Below are 27,505 nucleotides of genomic sequence, written 5' to 3' on the forward strand. Positions count from 1 at the left end.
AGCGTCCCTGGGTGGGCTCAAGCCTCGTCCTCTCGGTTAACAGCCGAACGTGATGTTAACACAACCGAAATTAGCGAAAGTCCTGGGACACCGCGCTGTGGAAACAGCAGTAGGACAAGCACCTTACACCAGGACCTCATGGCAGTAGCGTGTCTCTTTGAATAAACAAGGTATTCTGAGGTTTTAGTGTTTAAAATGACTCCGGTGGGACTCGAATCCACAACCTTTGCATGCTTTCACAAAGCCACTGTCTAGAAGTCCAACACAATATCCATTGCGCCACAGAGCCTGCTGGAGCTGCAGAGGTGACCTCCTGAACAGGACAAAGAAACGGCTCAACACCGAGGAGCGGAGGATCATCTCCTGATCAAAAGTCTGTCGGCAGTTTGGATGTTATCTCCCACAGAGAGAAGACACATGAAATTCACATTGTAACCTCTCCCAGGAGGAGCACAATTAACAGAGAATCCTCCCTCCATTTCACAATCAGTGAAAAGGAGAGTCCACTGTGGGCTGTGCTTTTCTCAATGAGCTCAGGGAGCAGGTAGGTGTAGCACAGCTCCAGCTGGGCGTTTCTCTCCTTGATCTTCTGGCTCAGTGCTCTCCAGACAGGACAGGTGAGACAACAAAAGGTAAACTACTCCAGGTAAGGCTCAAACTCACAACCTCGGCATGACCCTGCTGAGCACTGTTGTATAAGTAACATGTGCTGACCAATTGTGCCACTGGAGCTGCTGCACTGTTGAATCTCCATTGATTATGTCATTTTACACATCATGGCCAGGAACAAGGTTGGAATCAACCTGTAATTGTTTTCTCAATAACATCCAAGCTGCCGACAGACTTTTGATCAGGAGATGAACCTCCGCTCCTCGGTGTTGAGATGTTTCTTTGTCCTGGTCAGAAGTTCAACATGTGAGCTCCAGCAGGCTCTGTGGCGCAATGGATAGCGCGTTGGACTTCTAGAAAGTGGCTTTGTGAAGGCATTCAAAGGTTGTGGGTTCGAGTCCCACCAGAGTCACTTTAAACACTAAAACCTCAGAATAGCTTGTTTATTCAAAGATTTGCAGTTCATATCGTCGTCGTGGGTTCAAGCCACCGTACCTCTCAGAAATCACAGTATAGAAAGAGAAGAACATCCCCCTGATCTCGGCTGCTGTTGTTTCCTTCATTGGAAAGTGAAGCAAACAGGTGAAAATGTTCTGAGTGTGTTGTTTTCATGGAGCCGAGAGCCGGTCCACTATATTAGAGTCTCTGTGGTGCAATCGGTCAGCGCGTTTGCTTGTTAACTGAAAGGATGGTGGTTCAAGACTACCCAGAGACCCTGAGAGCCTCTTATTGCACTGTCTCTTACCTCATCCAGATGATCCAGATGAAATGTCCAGATGGCAAGGCGCTTAAACCAGAAAATTATCACACACAAAGCACTGAACACGTTAACCCAATAAATGTCTCACAATAGTACAAAACTTTGAGGTGTTGCCACTTTTAACTTGCTGAGTTTTCTTTGAACTCACGTGTTATGTTCCACCTACTGTCATTTCTGTACTGGGACAGACTATATGAACTGCAAATCTTTGAATAAACAAGGTATTCTGAGGCTTTAGTGTTTAAAATGACTCTGGTGGGACTCGAACCCACAACCTTTGAATGCCTTCACAAAGCCACTGTCTAGAAGTCCAATGCGCTATCCATTGCGCCACAGAGCCTGCTGAAGGAGAAGAGGTGACCTACTGAACAGGACAAAGAAACGGCTCAACACAGAGGCACGGAGGTTCATCTCCTGATCAAAAGTCTGTCGGCAGTTTGGATGTTATCAAGAAGACAACTAGAACTGCTGGTCTTTTGCTGTATCACCTGTCCTGTCTTTTTGCGCAGTGCTAATGTATCTCAGAAACATTGCCTATTGTATAGTGTCAGTGTGAGACAGTTGTTCCAGTCTCTATTGTATAGTGACAGTGTGATTGTGCTGTTCCAGTCTCTATTGTATAGTGACAGTGTGACAGTGCTGTTAAAGTCTCTATTGTATAGTGTCAGTGTGAGAGTGTTGTTCCAGTCTCTATTGCATAGTGTCACTGTGAGAGAGTTGTTCCAGTCTCTATTGTATAGTGTCAGTGTGACAGTGTTGTTCCAGTATCTATTGTGTAGTGTCACTGTGAGAGAGTTGTTCCAATCTCTGTTGTATAGTGTCAGTGTGAGAGAGTTGTTCCAGTCTCTATTGTGTAGTGTCAGTGTGACAGTGCTGTTCCAGTCTCTATTGTATAGTATCAGTGTGACAGTGCTGTTCCTGTCTCTCTTGTATAGTGTTAGTGTGAGAGAGTTGTTCCAGTCTCTATTGTATAGTGTCAGTGTGACAGTGCTGTTCCAGTCTCTATTGTGTAGTGTCAGTGTGACAGTGCTGTTCCAGTCTCTATTGTATAGTGTCAGTGTGACAGTGCTGTTCCTGTCTCTATTGTGTAGTGTCAGTGTGACAGTGCTGTTCCAGTCTCTCTTGTATAGTGTCAGTGTGAGAGAGTTGTTCCAGTCTCTGAGATATGTTTTATGACTATATTAGAGCAGTGGCAGTTTAACACTTTCATACTCTCTAGAGTACATCGCTAGTCTGATGCCTGTGTCTGCTACTCCACCTCTAGGTGACACTGGGCCAGTATCCAGAGGAGCAGTTCAGGGAGTCACAGCAATACAGTTCAACTTCAAACGCTGGTGTCAACTTATCAAAGATCACAACTGAAAGATCCGGTGATCGTGATCTTTCTGTATTTGCGTCATACTCCGAGAAGGACGGCGCTATATTTAAACGTAAACAGTGGCGCAATCGGTCAGCCCGTGGTACTTATGCAGCAGTGCTCAGCGGAGTCATACCGAGGTTAAGAGACAATGAAAAAACTCTTCAGCCGCAGAGACGCTGATTGTTCTCTTTGGGGAAATAATGTGTTTGATCCGTGACCTCGTAGCGCAACGGTAGCGCGTCTGACTCCAGATCAGAAGGTTGCGTGTTCAAATCACGTCGAGGTCAGCCGGTGCTTTTTTTAGGAGCTGATCTGCCGAGGCTGTTAGTTCTATTTTGAAAAACGAAGAGAATTTCTGGAATTGCATCGAGCGGTGTTTATTTGTTTTGAACTTTTGGAAGAAGCTCTGGCGTATCAGGGTCTTCTTGAAATGCCTCTGTCTGGTGTGAATGGGTCTTAAACCCCAGACCCTCTTCAAAGGCTGAAAACCGTGTAGTTTACACGCAGAAGATCCTGGGTTCGAACCAAGCGTGCCCGATCTTAACACAACCGAACATAGCAAAAGCCCCGGGACACCGCGCTGTGGAAACAGCAGTAGGAGAGTTAAGAACAGGAGTCAGCGAGCGCAGACAACACACTCAGAAAGAAATAGCAGCATTGTCCTGCACTTTTACAAACACATGTCGATACAACAGTGCAGAAAAACAAGTGCCCGATTGTCCGGATAAAAATACAACTCTAACACACGAGACAGAGGCATTTCAATAAGATGCTGATACGCCAGTGCTTCTCGCAAAACTTCAGAACAATGAAACGCCACATCAATGCCGCACAGGAAGCAGGAAACATCAAGAGACTGCTGATCCCCAGAAACAGGCTGTCCAAGAGAGAATCTGCACACTGCCAACGTGCAGATGAGGAACTAAACCCCACTTCTTCATTATTTGTGCGACCCTATTTGCCCCCTGCGGGCTCTGTGTGTGATCGCGGTACAGGCCGGTAGTGGAGAGATGAAGGGAGGAGGGTGTGGCTCATTAAAAGACTCTCCGCGTCCCTGAGTGGGCTTGAACCACCAACCTTTCTGTTAACAATCGAACGCGCTGACCAATTGCGCCACAGAAACTTCGCCACAGCTGCCGTATAGATACAGAGACTTAGTGAGCCTTAGCTCCTCTGTGTTTAGCACTGAGAGTTTACTCCACTGCTTTGGTATAACACGTATTCAGTAGGATGAGCATCATCATCTGACTATTTTTATAGCTTTAGGATATATATTTTTATCAATATTACCTTGAAATGAAACATTCTGCAATTCGTTACTTGTTCACCACTTTTTGGTCTCATCCTAGCCATACTTAGTCAAAACTCTTAGTAAAAGCTTCAGGCAAGAACGTTTAATACTGCCATGTCTATGGAAGCCCGTTTCCGCCAGGGAGTAAAAAATAACACGCGCTTCACCTATTTGCTTCACTTTCCAATGAAGGAAACAACAGCAGCAGAGATCAGCGGGATGTTCTCTTTCTATCCTGTGATTTCTGAAAGGTACCCTGTGAAAATACGGGTTCTGACGAGAAGGGAGGGACATATAAGGTCAGAAGGCTTGGGGAATTGGACTTTGTGGTGAAAGCTCCCGGTTCGGCAACAGCGGGGCTTGAAAACGACGGTACTGACCCCGACGTGATTTGAACACGCAACCTTCTGATCTGGAGTCAGACGCGCTACCGTTGCGCCACGCGGTCACAAACAGGGCTTCTTAATTCCCCAAAGAGAACAATCAGCCTCTCTGCAGCTGAAGAGTTTTCTTCATTCTCTCCCGTGAGGAGTCCTACTCTTCCGAAGAGAGTCTCTTCCTCCCAGATCACGGATCGTTCTTCCTGCCCGGATCTCCCACAGAGAGCAGACACGTGAAATTCACATCGTGACCTCTCCCAGGAGGAGCACAATTAAGTGAGAATCCTCTCTCCATTTCACAATCAGTGAAAAGGAGAGTCCAGTGTGGGCTGTGCTGTTCCCGATGAGGTCAGGGAGCAGGGAGGTGTAGCGCAGCTCCAGCTGGGCGTTTCTCTCCTTGATCTTCTGGCTCAGTGCTCTCAGGACAGGACAGGTGAGACAGCAAATGGTAGACTGCTCCAGGTGAGGCTCGAACTCACAACCTCAGCATGACTCCGCTGAGCACTGCTGTATAAGTACCGCGCACTAACCGATTGCGCCACTGGAGCTGCAGTGGTGGTGAATCTCCATTGATTATGTCATTTTTCACGTCATGGCCAGGATCAAGGGTGGAATTCTTCTCGATAACATCCAAACTGCCGACAGACGTTTGATCAGGAGATGATCCTCCACTCCTCGGTGTTGAGCCGTTTCTTTGTCCTGTTCAGCAGGTCACCTCTGCAGCTCCAGCAGGCTCTGTGGCGCAATGGATAGCGCGTTGGACTTCTAGACAGTGGCTTTGTGAAGGCATTCAAAGGTTGTGGGTTCGAGTCCCACCAGAGTCATTTTAAACACGAATACCTCGTTTATTCAATGATTTGCATTTCATAGCGTCTGTCCCAGTACAGTACAGTACTGGGACAGACTGTCCCAGGACAGTTGGAGGAACATGACAGCTTAATTCAAAGAAAACTAAGTAAGTTAAAAGTGGCAATACATCAAAGTTTTGTACTATTGTGAGACATATTTGGGTTAACATCTTGAGTGTTTTGTGTGTTTTCAGCTGTGCTGAATCACTCCTGCCCGCAGTATTATTGGGGACTCTGGGTTTGAGAGCCTGTTTCTGGGGGTTCTGTGCATTTCGGAGACCCTTGGGTGAAGTGAAAACGATACACTCGTTTTATGAGACATAAAGTTCTACTTCTCACGGTAGTACGTCTGACTCCCGATCACGAAGCTGTGAGCAAGTCAGGTCGAGGTCAGTAGATACTTCTTAAGGTGCTGATCTGTGGAGGCTGTTAGTTCTTTTCTGAAAATTAAAGAGAATCGCTGGAATTGCATTGAGTGGTAGTAGTTCAGGTGGGTAGCTGTGTCAGCATGCGTAGGCTGCAAAGGAACAAGTAATAGGTTTATTCCATGCTGAAGAAAGAGAACACAACGTTTCGGCTTTGGAGTACAACTACTCTCATTTCTGTACTGGGACGGACGACATGAGATGCAAATCTTTGAATAAACAAGGTTTTCTGAGGATTTAGTGTTAAAAATGACTCTGGTGGGACTCGAACCCACAACCTTTGAATGCCTTCATGAAGCCACTGTCTAGAAGTCCAATGCGCTATCCATTGCGCCACAGAGCCTGCTGGAGCTGTGAAGGTGACCTGTGACCTTTTAAATATTATCTTTTAACTATTCAAAAAACTACATCCAGCGCTCCTGTCGGTAAAAGAATGAAAAAAAATCGGATCCGTTCAGTTCCGGGATCGGGGATTGTTCTCTTTCGCGCAGTGTGGTGGCGCAACAGTAGTGCGTCTGACTCCAGCTCAGAAGGTTGCGTGTTTCAATCACGTTGAGGTCAGCGCTCGCATTTTCAAGCTCTGCTGTTGCCGAACCGGGGTCACAATGGTCATGTTTTGCTGCTGCAGAACCCGAAACCCTCACCATACAGTCCAGTTCCACAACCCTGCTGTGTCTGTGCCTTATATATCTATCCCTTCTGGTCAGAACTTGTCTGTTTGCCAAGTATCATTCGTATATCTCCGCATACAAGGACAAACAAAATCCCTCAGATCTCGCCTGCTGTTGGTTCTTTGAAAATTCAAAAGCATCGCTGGAATTTCACCGAGTGGATCAATTTCACAGAGGCCGAGAGCTAGTGGACTATATCAGAGCATCTCTGTCACCATCAGTTAGCATGTTCGGGACGCTGAGAGTTTCTTATTGAACACACCCTCCTCCCTTCTTGTCCCGGGACTTTTCCTAAGATCAGATACATTTGGTTCGAACCCAGGGTCTTCTGCGTGTCTTCTACGATTCTCTTCAATTTTCAAAGAACTAACAGCCTCCGCAGATCAGCACCAAGAAAACCTTAAAAATAACCAACTGACTTTGACGTGATTTGAATACACAACCTTCTGATCTGGAGTCAGACATGCTACCATTGTGCCACAGGGAGGTGTCGTTCAATCCCGAAAGAGAACAATTGGTGTCTCTGCAGCTGAAGAGTTTTCTTCATTCTCTCCCGTGAGGAGTCCTACTCTTCCGAAGAGAGTCTCTTCCTCCCAGATCACGGATCGTTCTTCCTGCCCGGATCTCCCACAGAGAGCAGACACGTGAAATTCACATCGTGACCTCTCCCAGGAGGAGCACAATTAAGCGAGAATCCTCTCTCCATTTCACAATCAGTGAAAAGGAGAGTCCAGTGTGGGCTGTGCTGTTCTCGATGAGCTCAGGGAGCAGGGAGGTGTAGCGCAGCTCCAGCTGGGCGTTTCTCTCCTTGATCGTCTGGCTCAGTGCTCTCCAGACAGGACAGGTGAGAAAACAAAAGGTAAACTGCTCCAGGTGAAGCTCAAACTCACAACCTCAGCATGACTCCACTGAGCACTGCTGTATAAGTACCGCACGCTGACCAAGTGCACCACTGGAGCTGCTGGAGCAGTGGCTCTCCATTGATTATGTCATTTTACACGTCATGGCCAGGAACAAGGGTGGAATTCTTCTCGATAACATCCAAACTGCCGACAGACGTTCGATCAGGAGATGATCCTCCGCTCCTCGGTGTTGAGCTGTTTCTTTGTCCTGTTCAGCAGGTCACCTATTGAGCTCCAGCAGGCTCTGTGGCGCAATGGATAGCACGTTGGACTTCTAGAGAGTGGCTTTGTGAAAGCATTCAAAGGTTGTGGGTTTGAGTCCCACCAGAGTCACTTTAAACACTAAAACCTCAGAATAGCTTGTTTATTCAAAGATTTGCATTTAATATCGTCGTCGTGGGTTCAAGCCACCGTACCTCTCAGAAATCACAGTATAGAAAGAGAAGAACATCCCCCTGATCTCGGCTGCTGTTTTTTCCTTCATTGGAAAGTGAAGCAAACAGGTGAAAATGTTCTGAGTGTGTTGTTTTCATGGAGCCGAGAGCCGGTCCACTATATCAGAATCTCTGTGGCGCAATCGGTCAGCGCGTTTGCTTGTTAACTGAAAGGATGGTGGTTCAAGACTACCCAGAGACCCTGAGAGCCACTTATTGCACTGTCTCTTACCTCATCCAGATGATCCAGATGAAATGTCCAGATGGCAAGGCGCTTAAACCAGCAAATTACCACACACAAAGCACTGAACACGTTAACCCAATAAATGTCTCACAATAGTACAAAACTTTGAGGTGTTGCCACTTTTAACTTGCTGAGTTTTCTTTGAATTAACGTGTTATGTTCCACCTACTGTCATTTCTGTACTGGGACAGACTATATGAACTGCAAATCTTTGAACAAACAAGGTATTCTGAGGCTTTAGTGTTTATAACAACCCTGGTGGGACTTGAACCCACAACCTTTGAATACCTTCACAAAGCCACCGTCTAGAAGTCCAACACGCTATCCTTTGCACCACAGAGCCTGCTGGAGGCTCAGTCTCTATTGTATAGTGTCAGTGTGAGAGAGTTGTTCCAGTCTCTATTGTATAGTGTCAGCGTGACAGTGCTGTTCCAGTCTCTATTGTATAGTGTCAATGTGACAGTGCTGTTCCAGTCTCTATTGTATAGTGTCAGTGTGACAGTGCTGTTCCTTTCTCTCTTGTATAGTGTTAGTGTGAGAGAGTTGTTCCAGTCTCTATTGTGTAGTGTCAGTGTGACAGTGCTGTTCCAGTCTCTCTTGTATAGTGTCAGTGTGACAGTGCTGTTCGAGTCTCTCTTGTATAGTGTCAGTGTGACAGTGCTGTTCCAGTCTGTATTGTATAGTGTCAGTGTGACAGTGCTGTTCCTGTCTCTCTTGTATAGTGTCAGTGTGAGAGAGCTGTTCCAGTCTCTGAGATATGTTTTATGACTATATTAGAGCAGTGGCAGTTTAACACTTTCATAGTCTCGAGAGTACATCGCTAGTCTGATGCCTGTGTCTGCTACTCCACCTCTAGGTGACACTGGGCCAGTATCCAGAGGAGCAGTTCAGGGAGTCACAGCAATACAGTTCAACTCCAAACGCTGGTGTCAACTTATCAAAGATCACAACTGAAAGATCCGGTGATCGTGATCTTTCTGTATTTGCGTCATACTCCGAGAAGGACGGCGCTATATTTAAACGTAAACAGTGGCGCAATCGGTCAGCCCGTGGTACTTATGCAGCAGTGCTCAGCGGAGTCATACCGAGGTTAAGAGACAACGAAAAAACTCTTCAGCCGCAGAGACGCTGATTGTTCTCTTTGGGGAAATAGTGTGTTGGGTCCGTGACCTCGTGGCGCAACGGTAGCGCGTCTGACTCCAGATCAGAAGGTTGCGTGTTCAAATCACGTCGAGGTCAGCCGATGCTTTTTTTACGTGCTGATCTGCCGAGGCTGTTAGTTCTATTTTGAAAAACGAAGAGAATTTCTGGAATTGCATCGAGCGGTGTTTATTTGTTTTGAACTTTTGGAAGAAGCTCTGGCGTATCAGGGTCTTCTTGAAATGCCTCTGTCTGGTGTGAATGGGTCTTAAACCCCAGACCCTCTTCAAAGGCTGAAAACCGTGTAGTTTACACGCAGAATATCCTGGGTTCGAACCAAGCGTGCCCGATCTTAACACAACCGAACATAGCAAAAGCCCCGGGACACCGCGCTGTGGAAACAGCAGTAGGAGAGTTAAGAACAGGAGTCAGCGAGCGCAGACAACACACTCAGAAAGAAATATCAGCATTGTCCTGCACTTTTACAAACACATGTCGATACAAAAGTGCAGAAAAACAAGTGCCCGACTGTCCGGATAAAAATACAACTCTAACACACGAGACAGAGGCATTTCAATAAGATGCTGATACGCCAGTGCTTCTCGCAAAACTTCAGAACAATAAAAACGCCACATTAATGCCGCACAGGAAGCAGGAAACATCAAGAGAGACTGCTGATCCCCAGAAACAGGCTGTCCAAGAGAGAATCTGCACACTGCCAACGTGCAGATGAGGAACTAAACCCCACTTCTTCATTATTTGTGCGACCCTATTTGCCCCCTGCGGGCTCTGTGTGTGATCGCGGTACAGGCCGGTAGTGGAGAGATGAAGGGAGGAGGGTGTGGCTCATTAAAAGACTCTCCGCGTCCCTGAGTGGGCTTGAACCACCAACCTTTCTGTTAACAATCGAACGCGCTGACCAATTGCGCCACAGAAACTTCGCCACAGCTGCCGTATAGATACAGAGACTTAGTGAGCCTTAGCTCCTCTGTGTTTAGCACTGAGAGTTTACTCCACTGCTTTGGTATAACACGTATTCAGTAGGATGAGCATCATCATCTGACTATTGTTATAGCTTTAGGATATATATTTTTATCAATATTACCTTGAAATGAAACATTCTGCAATTCCTTACTTGTTCGCCACTTTTTGGTCTCATCCTAGCCATACTTAGTCAAAACTCTTAGTAAAAGCTTCAGGCAAGAACGTTTAATACTGCCATGTCTATGGAAGCCCGTTTCCGCCAGGGAGTAAAAGAAAACACGCGCTTCACCTATTTGCTTCACTTTCCAATAAAGGAAACAACAGCAGCAGAGATCAGCGGGATGTTCTCTTTCTATACTGTGATTTCTGAAAGGTACCCTGTGAAAATACGGGTTCTGACGAGAAGGGATGGTCATATAAGGTCAGAAGGCTTGGGGAATTGGACTTTGTGGTGAAAGCTCCCGGATCGGCAACAGCAGAGCTTGAAAATGACAGTACTGACCTCGACGTGATTTGAACACGCAACCTTCTGATCTGGAGTCAGACGCGCTACCGTTGCGCCACGCGGTCCCAGACAGGGCTTCTTAATTCCCCAAAGAGAACAATCAGCCTCTCTGCAGCTGAAGAGTTTTCTTCATTCTCTCCCGTGAGGAGTCCTACTCTCCCGAAGAGAGTCTCTTCCTCCCAGACTACGGATCGTTCTTCCTGCCCGGATCTCCCACAGAGAGCAGACACGTGAAATTCTCATCGTGACCTCTCCCAGGAGGAGCACAATTAAGCGAGAATCCTCTCTCCATTTCACAATCAGTGCAAAGGAGAGTCCACTGTGGGCTGTGCTGTTCCCGACGAGCTCAGGGAGCAGGTAGGTGTAGCGCAGCTCCAGCTGGGCATTTCTCTCCTTGATCTTCTGGCTCAGTGCTCTCCAGACAGGACAGGTGAGACAGCAATAGGTAAACTGCTCCAGGTGAGGCTCAAACTCACAACCTCGGCATGACTCCACTGAGCACTGCTGTATAAGTACCGCGCGCTGACCGATTGCACCACTGGAGCTGCGCTAGTAGCGATTCTCCATTGATTATGTCATTATGTCACTCACAAGCAAATTACCACACACAAAACACTGAACACGTTAACCCAAATATGCCTCACAATAGTGCAAAACAGGTGTTTCCACTTTTAACTTACTTAGTCTCCTTTGAACTAACGTGTTATGTTACTCCTACTGTAATTTCTGTATTGGGACAGGCGATATGAAATGCAAATCTTTGACTAAACAAGGTATTCTGAGGTTTTGGTGTTAAAGATGACTCTGGTGGGACTCGAACCCACAACCTTTGAATGCCTTCACAAAGCCACTGTCTAGAAGTCCAACACGCTATCCAGTGCGCCACAGAGCCTGCTGGACGTGATGGGGTGACCTGTGACCTTTTAAATATTACCCTTTTACTATTCAAAAAACAACATCCAGCGCTCCTGTCGGAAAACAATGAAAACAATCAGATCCCATCAGATCCTTCAGATCCAGGATCGGTGATTGTTCTCTTTGTGGAGTGCAATCTCACGACCTTGTGGCGCAACGGTAGCGCGTCTGACTCTAGGTAAGAAGGTTGCGTGCTCAAATCACCTTGAGGTCAGCCCTTGCATTTTCAAGCTCTGCTGTAACCGAACCGGGAGCCCTCCCCAGAAAGTCCAATTCCCCAAGCCTGCTGACCTTAAATGACCATCCCTTCTCGTCAGAACCCGTATTTTCACAATGTTTATTCACAGGGAAAGCGAAGCAAATAGGTGACATTTTTTGCACAGTTTTGACAATTTTGCACTGGCACCACACTGTTGTTTACACTGTCATTTTTATTGTATTTCCTTCTTTTGTCTTGTCTGCTGTTCTATTTATATACTGCACCTGAGAGACACTTTTCACTATACTATGCACCCGTGTAAGTATAAAGTTGAATTGAAGAAGAACTAACTTCCACTTTATTTATTCCCTGTTCTTTATTTTTGCGAGCCTCTTGCCCCCTGCGGGCTCTGTGTGTGATCGCGGTACAGGGCCGGTAGTGGAGACAAGAAGGGAGGAGGGTGTGGCTCATTAAAAGACTCTCAGCGTCCCTGGGTGGGCTCAAGCCTCGTCCTCTCGGTTAACAGCCGAACGTGATGTTAACACAACCGAAATTAGCGAAAGTCCTGGGACACCGCGCTGTGGAAACAGCAGTAGGACAAGCACCTTACACCAGGACCTCATGGCAGTAGCGTGTCTCTTTGAATAAACAAGGTATTCTGAGGTTTTAGTGTTTAAAATGACTCCGGTGGGACTCGAATCCACAACCTTTGCATGCTTTCACAAAGCCACTGTCTAGAAGTCCAACACAATATCCATTGCGCCACAGAGCCTGCTGGAGCTGCAGAGGTGACCTGCTGAACAGGACAAAGAAACGGCTCAACACAGAGGAGCGGAGGATCATCTCCTGATCAAAAGTCTGTCGGCAGTTTGGATGTTATCTCCCACAGACAGCAGACACGTGAAATTCACATCGTGACCTCTCCCACGAGGAGCACAATTAACAGAGAATCCTCTCTCCATTTCACAATCAGTAAAAAGGAGAGTCCACTGTGGGCTGTGCTGTTCTCAATGAGCTCAGGGAGCAGGGAGGTGTAGCACAGCTCCAGCTGGGCGTTTCTCTCCTTGATCTTCTGGCTCAGTGCTCTCCAGACAGGACAGGTGAGACAACAAAAGGTAAACTACTCCAGGCAAGGCTCAAACTCACAACCTCGGCATGACTCTGCTGAGTACTGTCGTATAAGTAACACGTGCTGACCAATTAAGCCACTGGAGCTGCAACACTGTTGAATCTCCATTGATTATGTCATTTTACACATCATGGCCAGGAACAAGGTTGGAATCAACCTGTAATTGTCTTCTCAATAACATCCAAGCTGCCGACAGACTTTTGATCAGGAGATGAACCTCCGCTCCTCGGTGTTGAGATGTTTGTTTGTCCTGGTCAGAAGTTCAACATGTGAGCTCCAGCAGGCTCTGTGGCGCAATGGATAGCGCGTTGGACTTCTAGACAGTGGCTTTGTGAAGGCATTCAAAGGTTGTGGGTTCGAGTCCCACCAGAGTCACTTTAAACACTAAAACCTCAGAATACCTTGTTTATTCAAAGATTTGCATTTAATATCGTCGTCGTGTGTTAAAGCCACCGTACCTTTTAGAAATCACAGTATAGAAAGAGAAGAACATCCCCCTGATCTCGGCTGCTGTTGTTTCCTTCATTGGAAAGTGAAGCCAACAGGTGAAAATGTTCTGAGTGTGTTGTTTTCATGGAGCCGAGAGCCAGTCCACTACATCAGAGTCTCTATGGCGCAATCGGTCAGCGCGTTTGCTTGTTAACTGAAAGGATGGTAGTTCAAGCCTACCCAGAGACGCTGAGAGCCTCTTATTGCACTGTCTCTTACCTCATCCAGATGATCCAGATGAAATGTCCAGACGGCAAGGCACTTAAACCAGCAAATTACCACACACAAAGCACTGAACACGTTAACCCAATAAATGTCTCACAATAGTACAAGACTTTGAGGTGTTGCCACTTTTAACTTGCTGAGTTTTCTTTGAATTCACGTGTTATGTTCCACCTACTGTCATTTCTGTACTGGGACAGACTATATGAACTGCAAATCTTTGAATAAACAAGGTATTCTGAGGTTTTAGTGTTTAAAATGACTCTGGTGGGACTCGAACCCACAACCTTTGAATGCCTTCACAAAGCCACTGTCTAGAAGCCCAACGCGCTATCCATTGCGCCACAGAGCCTGCTGGAGCTATAGAGGTGACCTGCTGAACAGGACAAAGAAACGGCTCAACACCGAGGAGCGGAGGTTCATCTCCTGATCAAAAGTCTGTCGGCAGTTTGGATGTTATCAAGAAGACAATTACATGTTGAATTCCACCCTTGTTCCTGGCCATGACGTGTAAAATGACATAATCAGCCAGCGTGTGTTACTCATACAGCAGTGCTCAGCGGAATCATGCACAGGTTGTGAGTTCAAACCTCACCTGGAACTGCTGGCCTTTTCCTGTATCACCTGTCCTGTCTGTCTGCGCAGTGCTAATGAATCTCAGAAACATTGCCTATTGTATAGTGTCAGTGTGAGACAGTTGTTCCAGTCTCTATTGTGTAGTGACAGTGTGATTGTGCTGTTCCAGTCTCTATTGTATAGTGACAGTGTGACAGTGCTGCTAAAGTCTCTATTGTATAGTGTCAGTGTGAGAGTGTTGTTCCAGTCTTTATTGCATAGTGTCAGTGTGACAGTGCTGTTCCTGTCTCTCTTGTATAGTGTCAGTGTGAGAGAGTTGTTCCAGTCTCTATTGTGTAGTGTCAGTGTGACAGTGCTGTTCCAGTCTCTCTTGTATAGTGTCAGTGTGACAGTGCTGTTCCTGTCTCTCTTGTATAGTGTCAGTGTGAGAGAGTTGTTCCAGTCTCTGAGATATGTTTTATGACTATATTAGAGCAGTGGCAGTTTAACACTTTCATAGTCTCTAGAGTACATCACTAGTCTGATGCCTGTGTCTGCTACTCCACCTCTAGGTGACACTGGGCCAATTTCCAGAGGAGCAGTTCAGGGAGTCACAGCAATACAGTTCAACTCCAAACGCTGGTGTCAACTTATCAAAGATCACAACTGAAAGATCCGATGGTCGTGATCTTTCTGTATTTGCGTCATACTCCGAGAAGGACGGCGCTATATTTAAACGTAAACAGTGGCGCAATCGTTCAGCGCGTGGTACTTATGCAGCAGTGCTCAGCGGAGTCATGCCAAGGTTAATAGAGAATGAAAAAACTCTTCAGCCGCAGAGACGCTGATTGTTCTCTTTGGGGAAATAATGTATTTGATCCGTGACCTCGTGGCGCAACGGTAGCGCGTCTGACTCCAGATCAGAAGGTTGCGTGTTCAAATCACGTCGAGGTCAGCCGATACTTCTTTTACGTGCTGATCTGCCGAGGCTGTTAGTTCTATTTTGAAAATCAAAGAGAATCTCTGGAATTGCATCGAGCGGTGTTTATTTGTTTTGAACTTTTGGAAGAAGCTCTGGCTTATCAGGGTCTTCTTGAAATGCCTCTGTCTGGTGTGAATGGGTCTTAAACCCCAGACCCTCTTCAAAGGCTGAAAACCGTGTAGTTTACACGCAGAATATCCTGGGTTCGAACCAAGCGTGCCCGATCTTAACACAACCGAACATAGCAAAAGCCCCGGGACACCGCGCTGTGGAAACAGCAGTAGGAGAGTTAAGAACAGGAGTCAGCGAGCGCAGACAACACACTCAGAAAGAAATATCAGCATTGTCCTGCACTTTTACAAACACATGTCGATACAAAAGTGCAGAAAAACAAGTGCCCGATTGTCCGGATAAAAATACAACTCTAACACACGAGACAGAGGCATTTCAATAAGATGCTGATACGCCAGTGCTTCTCGCAAAACTTCAGAACAATGAAACGCCACATCAATGCCGCACAGGAAGCAGGAAACATCAAGAGACTGCTGATCCCCAGAAACAGGCTGTCCAAGAGAGAATCTGCACACTGCCAACGTGCAGATGAGGAACTAAACCCCACTTCTTCATTATTTGTGCGACCCTATTTGCCCCCCTGCGGGCTCTGTGTGTGATCGCGGTACAGGCCGGTAGTGGAGAGATGAAGGGAGGAGGGTGTGGCTCATTAAAAGACTCTCCGCGTCCCTGAGTGGGCTTGAACCACCAACCTTTCTGTTAACAATCGAACGCGCTGACCAATTGCGCCACAGAAACTTCGCCACAGCTGCCGTATAGATACAGAGACTTAGTGAGCCTTAGCTCCTCTGTGTTTAGCACTGAGAGTTTACTCCACTGCTTTGGTATTCACGTATTCAGTAGGATGAGCATCATCATCTGACTATTTTTATAGCTTTAGGATATATATTTTTATCAATATTACCTTGAAATGAAACATTCTGCAATTCGTTACTTGTTCGCCACTTTTTGGTCTCATCCTAGCCATACTTAGTCAAAACTCTTAGTAAAAGCTTCAGGCAAGAACGTTTAATACTGCCATGTCTATGGAAGCCCGTTTCCGCCAGGGAGTAAAAAATAACACGCGCTTCACCTATTTGCTTCACTTTCCAATGAAGGAAACAACAGCAGCAGAGATCAGCGGGATGTTCTCTTTCTATACTGTGATTTCTGAAAGGTACCCTGTAAAAATACGGGTTCTGACAAGAAGGGATGGTCATATAAGGTCAGAAGGCTTGGGGAATTGGACTTTGTGGTGAGAGCTCCCGGATCGGCAACAGCAGAGCTTGAAAATAATAGTACTGACCTCGACGTGATTTGAACACGCAACCTTCTGATCTGGAGTCAGACGCGCTACCGTTGCGCCACGAGGTCACAGACAGAGCTTCTTAATTCCCCAAAGAGAACAATCAGCCTCTCTGCAGCTGAAGAGTTTTCTTCATTCTCTCCCGCGAGGAGTCCTACTCTTCCGAAGAGAGTCTCTTCCTCCCAGATCACGGATCGTTCTTCCTGCCCGGATCTCCCACAGAGAGCAGACACGTGAAATTCACATCGTGACCTCTCCCAGGAGGAGCACAATTAAGCGAGAATCCTCTCTCCATTTCACAATCAGTGAAAAGGAGAGTCCACTGTGGGCTGTGCTGTTCCCGATGAGGTCAGGGAGCAGGTAGGTGTAGCGTAGCTGCAGCTGGGTGTTTCTCTCCTTGATCTTCTGGCTCAGTGCTCTCAGGACAGGATAGGTGAGACAGCAAAAGGTAAACTGCTCCAGATGAGGCTCAAACTCACACCTTCGGCTTGACTCCGCTGAGCACTGCTGTTTAAGTACCGCGCGCTGACCGATTGCACCACTGGAGCTGCGCTAGTAGTGAGTCTCCATTGATTATGTCATTTTACACGTAATTGGCTTGTCGATAACATCCAAACTGCCGACAGACTTCTGATCAGGAGATGATCCTCCGCTCCTCGGTGTTGAGCCGTTTCTTTGTCCTCTTCAGCAGGTCACCTCTTGAGCTCCAGTAGGCTCTGTGGCGCAATGGATAGCGCATTGGACTTCTAGATTGTGGCTGAGTGAGGTCATTCAAAGGTTGTGGGTTCGAGTCCCACCAGAGTCACTTTAAACAAATACCTCATTTATTCAATGATTTGCATTTCATAGTGTCTGTCCCAGTACAAATTCAGCTTATATCGAAGAAACTAAGTAAGTTAAATGTGGCAATGCATCAAAGTTTTGTACTATTGTGAAACATATTTGGATTAACATGTTGAGTGTTTTGTGTGTGTTTTCAGCTGTGCTGAATCAGTCCTGCCCGCAGTATTATTGGGGACTCTGGGTTTCAGAGCCTGTTTCTGGGGGTCCTGTGCATTTCGGAGACCCTTGGGTGAAGTGAAAACGATACACTCGTTTTATGAGACATAAAGTCGTACTTCTCACGGTAGTACGTCTGACTCCCGATCACAAAGCTGTGAGCAAGTCACGTCGAGGTCAGTAGATACTTCTTAAGGTGCTGATCTGTGGAGGCTGTTTGTTCTTTTCTGAAAATTAAAGAGAATCGCTGGAATTGCATTGAGTGGTAGTAGTTCAGGTGGGTAGCTGCGTCAGCATGCGTAGGCTGCAAAGGAACAAGTAATAGGTTTATTCCATGCTGAAGAAAGAGAACACAACGTTTCGGCTTTGGAGTACAACTACTGTCATTTCTGTTCTGGGACGGACGACATGAGATGCAAATCTTTGAATAAACAAGGTATTCTGAGGATTTAGTGTTAAAAATGACTCTGGTGGGACTCGAACCCACAACCTTTGAATGCCTTCATGAAGCCACTGTCTAGAAGTCCAATGCGCTATCCATTGCGCCACAGAGCCTGCTGGAGCTGTGAAGGTGACCTGTGACCTTTTAAATATTGTCTTTTAACTATTCAAAAAACAACATCCAGCGCTCCTGTCGGAAAAAGAATGAAAAAAAATCGGATCCGTTCAGTTCCGGGATCGGGGATTGTTCTCTTTCGCGCAGTGTGGTGGCGCAACAGTAGTGCGTCTGACTCCAGCTCAGAAGGTTGCGTGTTTCAATCACATTGAGGTCAGCGCTCGCATTTTCAAGCTCTGCTGTTGCCGAACTGGGGTCACAATGAGTGTCGTTTTGCTGCTGCAGAACCCGAAACCCTCATCATACAGTCCATTTCCGCAACCCTGCTGTGTCTGCGCCTTATATATCTATCCTTTCTCGTCAGAACTCGTCTTTTCGCCAAGTATCATTCGTATATCTCCGCATACAAGGACAAACAAAACCCCTCAGATCTCGCCTGCTGTTGGTTCTTTGAAAATTCAAAAGCATCGCTGGAATTTCGCCGAGTGGATCAATTTCACAGAGGCCGAGAGCTAGTAGAGTATATTAGAGCCTCTCTGTCGCCATCAGTTAGCGCGTTCGGGACGCTGAGAGTTTCTTATTGAACACACCTCCTCCCTTCGTGTCCCGGGACTTTTGCTAAGATCATATACGCTTGGTTCGAACCCAGGGTCTTCTGCGTGTCTTCTACGATTCTCTTCAATTTTCAAAGAACAACTAACAGCCTCCGCAGATCAGCACCATGAAAACCTTAAAAATAACCAACTGACCTCGACGTGATTTGAACACGCAACCTTCTGATCTGGAGTCAGACGCGCTACCGTTGCGCCACGAGGTCACAGACAGAGCTTCTTAATTCCCCAAAGAGAACAATCAGCCTCTCTGCAGCCGAAGAGTTTTCTTCATTCTCTCCCGCGAGGAGTCCTACTCTTCCGAAGAGAGTCTCTTCCGCCCAGACCACGGATTGTTCTCCCTGCCCGGCTCTCCCACAGAGAGCAGACACGTGAAATTCTCATCGTGACCTCTCCCAGGAGGAGCACAATTAACAGAGAATCCTCTCTCCATTTCACAATCAGTGAAAAGGAGAGTCCACTGTGGGCTGTGCTGTTCCCGACGAGCTCAGGGAGCAGGTAGGTGTAGCGCAGCTCCAGCTGGGCGTTTTGCGAGAATCACTGACGTACCAGGATATTATTTAAAAATTTCAGTCTAGTGTTAAAGGGTGTTTGATTTGTAATTTCTTTTGGAGGGGAGGGCACTTGTTTCTTTGCTCTTCTATCGCCATGTGTTTTTAAAAGCGAGAGACGACACTGCTAATTCTTTGTGGGTTTGGTCTCTCCACTCACTGTCCCCGGTTGTTTACTCTCCTCCTGTTGTTTCCACAGGACAAAACAAGCTGTTGTGGAGGGAGAAAGGAACTGGTTCTACTGGGGCTTGAACCCAGGACCTTCTGCGTGTAAAGCAGACGTGATAACCGCTACACTATGGAACCATCCGTCAAAGAGATTGATTAATTCCATGAAAAAAAATATTTCCGTAGTGAATAAGTTATTGAGAACAGCACCTGACTTCCTGACTTCCACTCTTAAATATTTACCCAACAGTGGAACTGTAACTGGTCACTACAGGAGCATGTATTCTAATATGGGGGCTGTAGGGGGGCAGATCCGTGGATGCGGCGAAGACAACAATGGAGACAGTGTGTCTGCTCTCCGTGCGAGAGCCGAGCAGCAGGAACAAGCTCTGGCCCAGGTGGAAGAGCAGGGCTCCCAGGAGAGGATAGAGCAGGATTTCCTGCAGGGCTGGGGACACTGTTTGTTCTTGTTTGCAAATAGAAGAAAAGCACTTGAAATACACCGAGTGCGTCGTTTGCACCGAGACCAAGAGGCTATCGCTCGCCATGAAAGTCATTTTATGGTCTTGTCAGACTCGGGTGGGAGAGCTGCAGCCCAACCCTTTCAGGAACAAAAAAGTCACGAAGAGGGTGAGAAACTCCAACAATTTATTTTGATCGAGCCCGACATTACCCTAACTCACGGAAAGCAGTATGGTACCTACTCGATGGATATAAACTCGATTATTCCTGTAAGCGGTGCATACCCCCCGTCAAAAAAAGAAGCCACTGAACAGAAGGTTCTCTTGACAGAGTTCAGTTGAATATGCTCTTGCATAAGCAAGCGTTTGCACATTTTGACCTCTTGATTTTGATCAGCAGTCTCTTTTGATGTTTCATGCTTCCTGTGCGGCATTAATGTGGCGTTTCCTTGTTCTGACGTTTTGCGAGAAGCACTGGCGTATCAGCATCTTATTGAAATGCCTCTGTCTCGTGTGTTAGAGATGTATTTTTATCCGGACAGTCGGGCACTTGTTTTTCTGCACTTTTTTATCGACATGTCTCTCTCACGGGAGAGAATGAAGAAAACTCTTCAGCTTCAGAGACGCCGATTGTTCTCTTTGGGGAATTAACTTAAACTGCCTGTGAGCTCGTGGTGCAACGGTAGTCCGTCTGACGTTTGATTAGAAAGTTGCGTGTTCATCTCACGTCAGGCTACGTTGATGCCTTTAAAACTTCTCTTCGTGCTTATCTGCGGAGGCTGTTAGTTCTTCATTGAAAATTAAAGAGAATCGCTGGAATTACTTCGAGCGGTGTTTATTTGTTTTGACGACCCTCTTCAATGCGCTAAAAGCCATGTAGTTTACACGCAGAAGATCCTGGGTTCTAACCAAGCGTGTCCGATCTTAACACAACCGAACATAGCAAAAGCGCCCGGACACCGCGCTGTGGAAACAGCAGTAGGACAACAACATTACACGAAGACCTCGTGGCGCAACGGTAGCGCGTCTGACTCCAGATCAGAAGGTTGCGTGTTCAAATCACGTCGGGGTCAACTGGTCACTTTTAAGGTTTTCATGGTGCTGATCTAAGGAGGCTGTTAGTTCTTCTTTGAAAATTGAAGAGAATCGTAGAGGACATGCAGAAGACCCTGGGTTCGAACCAAGCGTATCTGATCTTAGCAAAAGTCCCGGGACACGAAGGGAGGAGGGTGTGCTCAATGAGAAACTCTCAGCGTCCCGAACGCGCTAACTTGATGGCGGCAGAGAGGCTCAGATATAGTCCACTAGCTCTCGGCCTCTGTGAAATTGATCCACTCGGTGAAATTCCAGCGATGCTTTTGAATTTTCAAAGAACCAACAGCAGCCGAGATCTGAGGGATTTTGTTTGTCATTCTATGCGGAGATATACGAATGAGATTTGGCGAAAAGACAAGTTCTGACGAGAAGGGATAGATATATAAGGCACAGACACAGCAGGGTTGCGGAACTGGACTGTATGGTGAGGGTTTCTGGTTCGGCAGCAGCAAAACATGACACCCATTGTGATCCCGGTTCGGCAACAGCAGAGCTTGAAAATGCAAGCGCTGACCTCAACGTGATTGAAACACGAAACCTTCTGATATGGAGTCAGACGCGCTACTGTTGCGCCACGAGGTCATGAGCCCACACTGCGCAAAAGAGAACAATCCCCGACCCTGGAACTGAACGGATCCGATTTTTTTCATTCTTTTCCGACAGGAGCATTGGATGTTGTTTTTTGAATAGTTAAAAGGTAATATTTAAAAGGTCACAGGTCACTTCTCAACTCCAGCAGGCTCTGTGGTGCAATGGATAGTGTGCTGGATTTCTAGACTGTGGCCTTTGTAAAGGCATTCAAAGGTTGTGGGTTTGAGTCCCACCAGAGTCATTTTTAACACTAAATCCTCGGAATACCTTGTTTATTCAAAGATTTGCATTTCATATAGTCTGTCCCAGTACAGAAATGACAGTAGTTGTACTACAAAGCCGAAACATTGTGTTCTCTTTCTTCAGGATGGAATAAACCTATTACTTGTTCCTTTGCAGCCTACGCATGCTGACACAGCTACCCACCTGAACTACTACCACTCAATGCAATTCCAGCGATTCTCTTTAATTTTCAGAAAAGAACTAACAGCCTCCACAGATCAGCACCTTAAGAAGTATCTACTGACCTCGACGTGGCTTGAACTCACAACTTTCTGATCTGGAGTCAGACGCACTACCGTGAGAAGTACGACTTTATGTCTTGTAAAACGAGTGTTCTTTGAATTAAGCTGTTATGTTCCTCCTACTGTCATTTCTGTACTGGGACAGACGCTATGAAATGCAAATCATTGAATAAACAAGGTATTCATGTTTAAAATGACTCTGGTGGGATTCAAACCCACAACCTTTGAATGACCTCACTTAGCCACAATCTAGAAGTCCAATGCGCTATCCATTGCGCCACATAGCCTGCTGGAGCTGCAGAGGTGACCTGCTGAACAGGACAAAGAAACGGCTCAACACCGAGGAGCGGAGGATCATCTCCTGATCAGAAGTCTGTCGGCAGTTTGGATGTTGAGAAGACAATTACGTGTAAAATGACATAATCAATGGAGATTCACCACCACTGCAGCTCCAGTGGCGCAATCGGTCAGCGTGCGGTACTTATACAACAGTACTCAGCGGAGTCATGCCGAGGTTGTGAGTTTGAGCCTCACCTGGAGCAGTCTACCTTTTGTTGTCTCACCTGTCCTGTCTGGAGAGCACTGAGCCAGAAGATCAAGGAGAGAAACATCCAGCTGGAGCTGCGCTACACCTCCCTGCTCCCTGACCTCATCGGGAACAGCACAGCCCACAGTGGACTCTCCTTTTCACTGATTGTGACGGAGAGAGGATTTTCTGTTAATTGTGCTCCTCCTGGGAGAGGTCACAATGTGAATTTCACGTGTCTGCTCTCTGTGGGAGAGCTGGGCAGGAAGAACGATCCGTGGTCTGTGAGGAAGAGACTCTCTTCGGAAGAGTAGGACTCATCACGGGAGAGAATGAAGAAAACTTTTCAGCTGCAGAGAGGCTGCAGAGAGGCAGAACCCGTATTTTGACAGGGTACCTCTCAGAAATCACAGTATAGAAAGAGAAGAACATCCTGCTGATCTCGGCTGCTGTTGTTTCCTTCATTGGAAAGTGAAGCAAACAGGTGACAATGTTCTGAGTGTGTTGTTTTCATGGAGCCGAGAGCTGGTCCGCTATACCAGAGTCTCTGTGGTGCAATTTGTCAACGTGTTTGGCTGTTAACTGAAAGGTTGGTGGTTCGAGCCCACCCAGGGGTGCTGAGAGCCTTTTAATGCACTGTCTTTTACCTCATTAAGAGGTACCTTACATTAAGAGGTAAAAGACAGTGTAGTAAACTCACAGTAAACTCACAGTGCAGTCGCGTTGCGAACAGCGAATCATCCAGATGAAATGTCCAGACGGCAAGGCGCGGTGCTGAAGCCTCTGTCCGTGAAGAACAAAAAGGAAACGCCGCTGCTGGTTTTAGGCATTCATGTGAAGGACAACAGAGCTTTCACCGGCCGATTATCACACTTTATTGATAAAAAACCCTAAAACTAGCAGACCAAGCAAGCAGCAGAAAAATAATAAGGGACACAGCGCGAGGCGCCAGTCTCTCCTCAGCCGTCCACACCCCACGTCTCCCTGGACAGAGATTCAACACAACTTCACTCCCACCAGCAAACTACCACACACACAACACTCAACATTGTGTATGTCTCACAATAGTACAACTACTGTCATTTCTGTACTGGGACAGACTATATGAAATGCAAATCTTTGAATAAACAAGGTATTCCGAGGATTTAGTGTTAAAAATGACTCTAGTGGGATTTGACCCCACAACCTTTGAATGCCTTCACAAAGCCACTGTCTAGAAGTCCAACACGCTATCCATTGCGCCACAGAGCCTGCTGGAGCTGGGAAGTGACCTGTGACCTTTTAAATATTACCTTTTAACTATTCAAAAAACAACATCCAGCGCTCCTGTCGGAAAAGAATGAAAAAAATCGGATCCGTTCAGATCCAGGATCGGGGATTGTTCTCTTTTGCGCAGTGTGGGCTCATGACCTCGTGGCGCAACAGTAGCGCGTCTGACTCCAGATCAGAAGGTTGCGTGTTTCAATCACGTTGAGGTCAGCGCTCGCATTTTCAAGCTCTGCTGTTGCCGAACCGGGGTCACAATGGGTGTCACGTTTTGCTGCTGCCGAACCAGAAACCCTCACCATACAGTCCAGTTCCGCAACCCTGCTGTGTCTGTGCCTTATATATCTATCCCTTCTCGTCAGAACTTGTCTTTTCGCCAAATATCATTTGTATATCTCCGCATACAATGACAAACAAAATCCCTCAGATCTCGGCTGCTGTTGGTTCTTTGAAAATTCAAAAGCATCGCTGGAATTTCACCGAGTGGATCAATTTCACTGAGGCCGAGAGCAAGTGGACTATATCGGAGCCTCTCTGTCGCCATCAGTTAGCGCGTTCGGGACGCTGAGAGTTTCTCATTGAACACACCCTCCTCCCTTCGTGTCCCGGGACTTTTGCTAAGATCAGATACGCTTGGTTCGAACCCAGGGTCTTCTGCGTGTCTTCTACGATTCTCTTCAATTTTCAAAGAAGAACTAACAGCATCGGCAGATCAGCACCATGAAAACCTTAAAAATGACCAGTTGACCTCGACGTGATTTGAACACGCAACCTTCTGATCTGGAGTCAGACGCGCTACCGTTGCGCCACGAGGTCCTCGTGTGTTGTTGTTGTCCTACTGCTGTTTCCACAGCGCGGTATCCGGGCGCTTTTGCTATGTTCGGTTGTGTTAAGATCGGACACGCTTGGTTAGAACCCAGGATCTTCTGCGTGTAAACTACATGGCTTTTAGCGCATTGAAGAGGGTCATCAAAACAAATAAACACCGCTCGATGTAATTCCAGCGATTCTCTTTAATTTTCAATGAAGAACTAACAGCCTCCGCAGATCAGCACGAAGAGAAATTTTAAAAGCATCAACGTACCCTGACGTGAGTTGAACAAGCAACTTTCTAATCAAACGTCAGACGGACTACCGTTGCACCACGAGCTCACAGGCAGGTTAAGTTAATTCCCCAAAGAGAACAATCAGTGTCTCTGAAGCTGAAGAGTTTTCTTCATTCTCTCCCGTGAGAGAGACATATCGATAAAAAAGTGCAGAAAAACAAGTGCCCGACTGTCCGGATTAAAATACAACTCTAACACACGAGACAGAGGCATTTCAATAAGATGCTGATACGCCAGTGCTTCTCGCAAAACGTCAGAACAAGGAAAAGCCACATTAATGCCGCACAGGAAGCATGAAACATCAAAAGAGACTGCTGATCCCCCGAAACAGGCTCTCCAAGAGAGAAGCTGCACAGTCGTTTTAAACACTGATACCTCGTTTATTCAATGATTTGCATTTCATATCGTCTGCCCCAGTACAGAAATGACAGTAGGTGGAATATAACACGTTAATTCAAAGAAATCTAAGTAAGTTAAAAGTGGCAAGACATCAAAGCTTTGTACTATTGTGAGACATATTTGGGCTAACATGTCGAGTGTTTTGTGTGTGGAAGTTTGCTGGTGTGAGCGCCTTGCCGTCTGGACATTTCATCTGGATGATTCGCTGTTCACAAAGCGACTGCACTGTAAGCCGAGATCAGCGGGATGTTCTCTTTCTATACTGTGATTTCTGAAAGGTAAACTGTGAATTAACGGGTTCCGACGAGAAGGGATGGACTCATAAGGTCGCTTTGTGAACAGGCTTGTGGAATTGGACTTTGTGGTGAGAGCTCCCGGTTCGGCAACAGCAGAGCTTGAAAACGACCGTACTGACCCCGACGTGATTTGAACACGCAACCTTCTGATCTGGAGTCAGACGCGTTACCGCTGCGCCACGAGGTTTGTTATAGCACGGGTCCTACTGTGGTTTCTAAACTGTGCAAGTACGCAAACAGAGAAAATATACAAACAGGACAAAAACTGTGCAAAATTAATACGGCAAACAGTGCAAAAATAATATGGTGATTAATAAATAGTACAACTAGTGTTAAAACACAGTTTTAACTACAATTTCGGCTTACATTCAGTTGTCATGCATGTAGTGGTGTAGGAGTGCGTGTGGTGTGACATTAATGTGGCGTTTCCTTGGTCTGAAGTTTTGCGAGAAGCACTGAGGTACCAGGATCTTGTTGAAATGCCTCTGTCAAGTGTGTTTAATTGTGTTAAGATCAGGCACGCTTGGTTCGAACCCAGGATCTTCCGCATGTAAACTACATGGCTTTCAGCCTTTGAAGAGGGTCTGGGGTTGAACACCCATTCACACCAGACAGAGGCATTTCAAGAAGACCCTGATACGCCAGAGCTTCTTTCAAAAGTTCAAAACAAATAAACACCGCTCGATGCAATTCCAGAGATTCTCTTTGATTTTCAAAATAGAACTAACAGCCTCGGCAGATCAGCACCTAAAAAAAGCATTGGCTGACCTCAACGTGATTCAAACACACAACTTTCTGACCTGGAGTCAGGCACGCTACCGTTGCGGCACAAGGTCACAGACCGACTAAATTATTTCCCCAAAGAGAGCAATCAGCGTCTCTGCAACTTAAGAGTTTTTTCATTTTCTCTTAACCTCAGCAGGACTCCGCTGAGCACTGCTGCATAAGTACCACGCGCTGACCGATGGCGCCACTGTTTACGTTTAAATATAGCGCCTTCCTTCTCGGAGTATGACGCAAATACAGAAAGATCACGACCACCGGATCTTTCAGTTGTGATCTTTGATAAGTTGACACCAGCGTTTGGAGTTGAACTGTATTGCTGTGACTCCCTGAACTGCTCCTCTGGATACTGGCCCAGTGGCACCTAGAGGTGGAGTAGCAGACACAGGCATCAGACTAGCGATGTACTCTCGAGACTATGAAAGTGTTAAACTGCCACTGCTCTAATATAGTCATAAAACATATCTCAGAGACTGGAAAAACTCTCTCACACTGACACTATACAAGAGAGACTGGAACAGCACTGTCACACTGACACTACACAATAGAGACTGGAACAGCACTGTCACACTGTCACTATACAATAGAGACTGGAACAGCACTGTAATTCTCCATTGATTATGTCATTTTACACGTCATGGCCAGGAACAAGGGTGGAATTCAACACATAGTTGTCTTCGCGATAACATCCAAACTGCCGACAGACTTTTGATCAGGAGATGAACCTCCGCTCCTCGGTGTTGAGCCGTTTCTTTGTCCTGTTCAGCAGGTCACCTCTATAGCTCCAGCAGGCTCTGTGGCGCAATGGATAGCGCGTTGGACTTCTAGATTGTGGCTAAGTGAGGTCATTCAAAGGTTGTGGGTTCGAATCCCACCAGAGTCATTTTAAACATGAATACCTCGTTTATTCAATGATTTGCATTTCATAGCGTCTGTCCCAGTACAGAAATGACAGTAGGAGGAACAGCTTAATTCAAAGAAAACTAAGTAAGTTAAATGTGGCAATACATCAAAGTTTTGTACTGTGAGACATATTTGGGTTAACATGTTGAGTGTTTCGTGTGTGTTTTCAGCTGTGCTGAATCAGTCCTGCCCGCAGTATTATTGGGGACTCTGGGATTGAGAGCCTGTTTCTGGGGGTCCAGTGCATTTCGGAGACCCTTGGGTGAAGT

At 46.5% G+C, this 27,505-nt stretch overlaps 27 non-coding genes across 27 annotated transcripts; 11 read left to right on the forward strand and 16 right to left on the reverse strand.

The window, feature by feature from the left end:
• Positions 1 to 928: 928 nt before the first annotated feature.
• On the forward strand, positions 929 to 1,021 carry trnar-ucu (transfer RNA arginine (anticodon UCU)). Its single transcript has 2 exons — positions 929 to 965; positions 986 to 1,021. It is a non-coding gene; the product is annotated as a tRNA-Arg (tRNA).
• Positions 1,022 to 1,616: 595 nt separating this feature from the next.
• Positions 1,617 to 1,709, reverse strand: trnar-ucu (transfer RNA arginine (anticodon UCU)). Its single transcript has 2 exons — positions 1,673 to 1,709; positions 1,617 to 1,652 (listed from the first exon to the last, which is right to left on the reverse strand). It is a non-coding gene; the product is annotated as a tRNA-Arg (tRNA).
• Positions 1,710 to 2,944: 1,235 nt separating this feature from the next.
• On the forward strand, positions 2,945 to 3,016 carry trnaw-cca (transfer RNA tryptophan (anticodon CCA)). Its single transcript has one exon. It is a non-coding gene; the product is annotated as a tRNA-Trp (tRNA).
• A 1,380-nt stretch (positions 3,017 to 4,396) lies between these two features.
• Positions 4,397 to 4,468, reverse strand: trnaw-cca (transfer RNA tryptophan (anticodon CCA)). The gene has a single exon. It is a non-coding gene; the product is annotated as a tRNA-Trp (tRNA).
• Positions 4,469 to 4,854: 386 nt separating this feature from the next.
• trnai-uau (transfer RNA isoleucine (anticodon UAU)) lies at positions 4,855 to 4,948 on the reverse strand. The gene is made up of 2 exons: positions 4,911 to 4,948; positions 4,855 to 4,890 (listed from the first exon to the last, which is right to left on the reverse strand). It is a non-coding gene; the product is annotated as a tRNA-Ile (tRNA).
• Positions 4,949 to 5,131: 183 nt separating this feature from the next.
• trnar-ucu (transfer RNA arginine (anticodon UCU)) lies at positions 5,132 to 5,224 on the forward strand. The gene is made up of 2 exons: positions 5,132 to 5,168; positions 5,189 to 5,224. It is a non-coding gene; the product is annotated as a tRNA-Arg (tRNA).
• Positions 5,225 to 5,923: 699 nt separating this feature from the next.
• On the reverse strand, positions 5,924 to 6,016 carry trnar-ucu (transfer RNA arginine (anticodon UCU)). Its single transcript has 2 exons — positions 5,980 to 6,016; positions 5,924 to 5,959 (listed from the first exon to the last, which is right to left on the reverse strand). It is a non-coding gene; the product is annotated as a tRNA-Arg (tRNA).
• Positions 6,017 to 7,486: 1,470 nt separating this feature from the next.
• trnar-ucu (transfer RNA arginine (anticodon UCU)) lies at positions 7,487 to 7,579 on the forward strand. The gene is made up of 2 exons: positions 7,487 to 7,523; positions 7,544 to 7,579. It is a non-coding gene; the product is annotated as a tRNA-Arg (tRNA).
• Positions 7,580 to 9,091: 1,512 nt separating this feature from the next.
• On the forward strand, positions 9,092 to 9,163 carry trnaw-cca (transfer RNA tryptophan (anticodon CCA)). Its single transcript has one exon. It is a non-coding gene; the product is annotated as a tRNA-Trp (tRNA).
• A 1,383-nt stretch (positions 9,164 to 10,546) lies between these two features.
• trnaw-cca (transfer RNA tryptophan (anticodon CCA)) lies at positions 10,547 to 10,618 on the reverse strand. Its single transcript has one exon. It is a non-coding gene; the product is annotated as a tRNA-Trp (tRNA).
• A 386-nt stretch (positions 10,619 to 11,004) lies between these two features.
• Positions 11,005 to 11,098, reverse strand: trnai-uau (transfer RNA isoleucine (anticodon UAU)). The gene is made up of 2 exons: positions 11,061 to 11,098; positions 11,005 to 11,040 (listed from the first exon to the last, which is right to left on the reverse strand). It is a non-coding gene; the product is annotated as a tRNA-Ile (tRNA).
• Positions 11,099 to 11,352: 254 nt separating this feature from the next.
• trnar-ucu (transfer RNA arginine (anticodon UCU)) lies at positions 11,353 to 11,445 on the reverse strand. The gene is made up of 2 exons: positions 11,409 to 11,445; positions 11,353 to 11,388 (listed from the first exon to the last, which is right to left on the reverse strand). It is a non-coding gene; the product is annotated as a tRNA-Arg (tRNA).
• Positions 11,446 to 13,078: 1,633 nt separating this feature from the next.
• trnar-ucu (transfer RNA arginine (anticodon UCU)) lies at positions 13,079 to 13,171 on the forward strand. The gene is made up of 2 exons: positions 13,079 to 13,115; positions 13,136 to 13,171. It is a non-coding gene; the product is annotated as a tRNA-Arg (tRNA).
• Positions 13,172 to 13,766: 595 nt separating this feature from the next.
• On the reverse strand, positions 13,767 to 13,859 carry trnar-ucu (transfer RNA arginine (anticodon UCU)). The gene is made up of 2 exons: positions 13,823 to 13,859; positions 13,767 to 13,802 (listed from the first exon to the last, which is right to left on the reverse strand). It is a non-coding gene; the product is annotated as a tRNA-Arg (tRNA).
• Positions 13,860 to 14,945: 1,086 nt separating this feature from the next.
• On the forward strand, positions 14,946 to 15,017 carry trnaw-cca (transfer RNA tryptophan (anticodon CCA)). The gene has a single exon. It is a non-coding gene; the product is annotated as a tRNA-Trp (tRNA).
• A 1,380-nt stretch (positions 15,018 to 16,397) lies between these two features.
• trnaw-cca (transfer RNA tryptophan (anticodon CCA)) lies at positions 16,398 to 16,469 on the reverse strand. Its single transcript has one exon. It is a non-coding gene; the product is annotated as a tRNA-Trp (tRNA).
• A 644-nt stretch (positions 16,470 to 17,113) lies between these two features.
• Positions 17,114 to 17,206, forward strand: trnar-ucu (transfer RNA arginine (anticodon UCU)). The gene is made up of 2 exons: positions 17,114 to 17,150; positions 17,171 to 17,206. It is a non-coding gene; the product is annotated as a tRNA-Arg (tRNA).
• A 656-nt stretch (positions 17,207 to 17,862) lies between these two features.
• Positions 17,863 to 17,955, reverse strand: trnar-ucu (transfer RNA arginine (anticodon UCU)). The gene is made up of 2 exons: positions 17,919 to 17,955; positions 17,863 to 17,898 (listed from the first exon to the last, which is right to left on the reverse strand). It is a non-coding gene; the product is annotated as a tRNA-Arg (tRNA).
• Positions 17,956 to 18,701: 746 nt separating this feature from the next.
• Positions 18,702 to 18,773, reverse strand: trnaw-cca (transfer RNA tryptophan (anticodon CCA)). Its single transcript has one exon. It is a non-coding gene; the product is annotated as a tRNA-Trp (tRNA).
• A 578-nt stretch (positions 18,774 to 19,351) lies between these two features.
• trnav-uac (transfer RNA valine (anticodon UAC)) lies at positions 19,352 to 19,424 on the reverse strand. Its single transcript has one exon. It is a non-coding gene; the product is annotated as a tRNA-Val (tRNA).
• Positions 19,425 to 20,748: 1,324 nt separating this feature from the next.
• trnaw-cca (transfer RNA tryptophan (anticodon CCA)) lies at positions 20,749 to 20,820 on the forward strand. Its single transcript has one exon. It is a non-coding gene; the product is annotated as a tRNA-Trp (tRNA).
• Positions 20,821 to 22,151: 1,331 nt separating this feature from the next.
• trnar-ucu (transfer RNA arginine (anticodon UCU)) lies at positions 22,152 to 22,244 on the reverse strand. The gene is made up of 2 exons: positions 22,208 to 22,244; positions 22,152 to 22,187 (listed from the first exon to the last, which is right to left on the reverse strand). It is a non-coding gene; the product is annotated as a tRNA-Arg (tRNA).
• A 161-nt stretch (positions 22,245 to 22,405) lies between these two features.
• On the forward strand, positions 22,406 to 22,499 carry trnai-uau (transfer RNA isoleucine (anticodon UAU)). Its single transcript has 2 exons — positions 22,406 to 22,443; positions 22,464 to 22,499. It is a non-coding gene; the product is annotated as a tRNA-Ile (tRNA).
• A 1,142-nt stretch (positions 22,500 to 23,641) lies between these two features.
• On the reverse strand, positions 23,642 to 23,734 carry trnar-ucu (transfer RNA arginine (anticodon UCU)). The gene is made up of 2 exons: positions 23,698 to 23,734; positions 23,642 to 23,677 (listed from the first exon to the last, which is right to left on the reverse strand). It is a non-coding gene; the product is annotated as a tRNA-Arg (tRNA).
• Positions 23,735 to 24,493: 759 nt separating this feature from the next.
• trnaw-cca (transfer RNA tryptophan (anticodon CCA)) lies at positions 24,494 to 24,565 on the reverse strand. Its single transcript has one exon. It is a non-coding gene; the product is annotated as a tRNA-Trp (tRNA).
• A 1,100-nt stretch (positions 24,566 to 25,665) lies between these two features.
• On the reverse strand, positions 25,666 to 25,737 carry trnaw-cca (transfer RNA tryptophan (anticodon CCA)). Its single transcript has one exon. It is a non-coding gene; the product is annotated as a tRNA-Trp (tRNA).
• A 1,386-nt stretch (positions 25,738 to 27,123) lies between these two features.
• trnar-ucu (transfer RNA arginine (anticodon UCU)) lies at positions 27,124 to 27,216 on the forward strand. Its single transcript has 2 exons — positions 27,124 to 27,160; positions 27,181 to 27,216. It is a non-coding gene; the product is annotated as a tRNA-Arg (tRNA).
• The last annotated feature ends 289 nt before the right edge of the window (positions 27,217 to 27,505 follow it).

Source organism: Lepisosteus oculatus, chromosome 3, assembly GCF_040954835.1.
Source record: "Lepisosteus oculatus isolate fLepOcu1 chromosome 3, fLepOcu1.hap2, whole genome shotgun sequence".
NCBI classification, from domain to species: domain Eukaryota; kingdom Metazoa; phylum Chordata; class Actinopteri; order Semionotiformes; family Lepisosteidae; genus Lepisosteus; species Lepisosteus oculatus.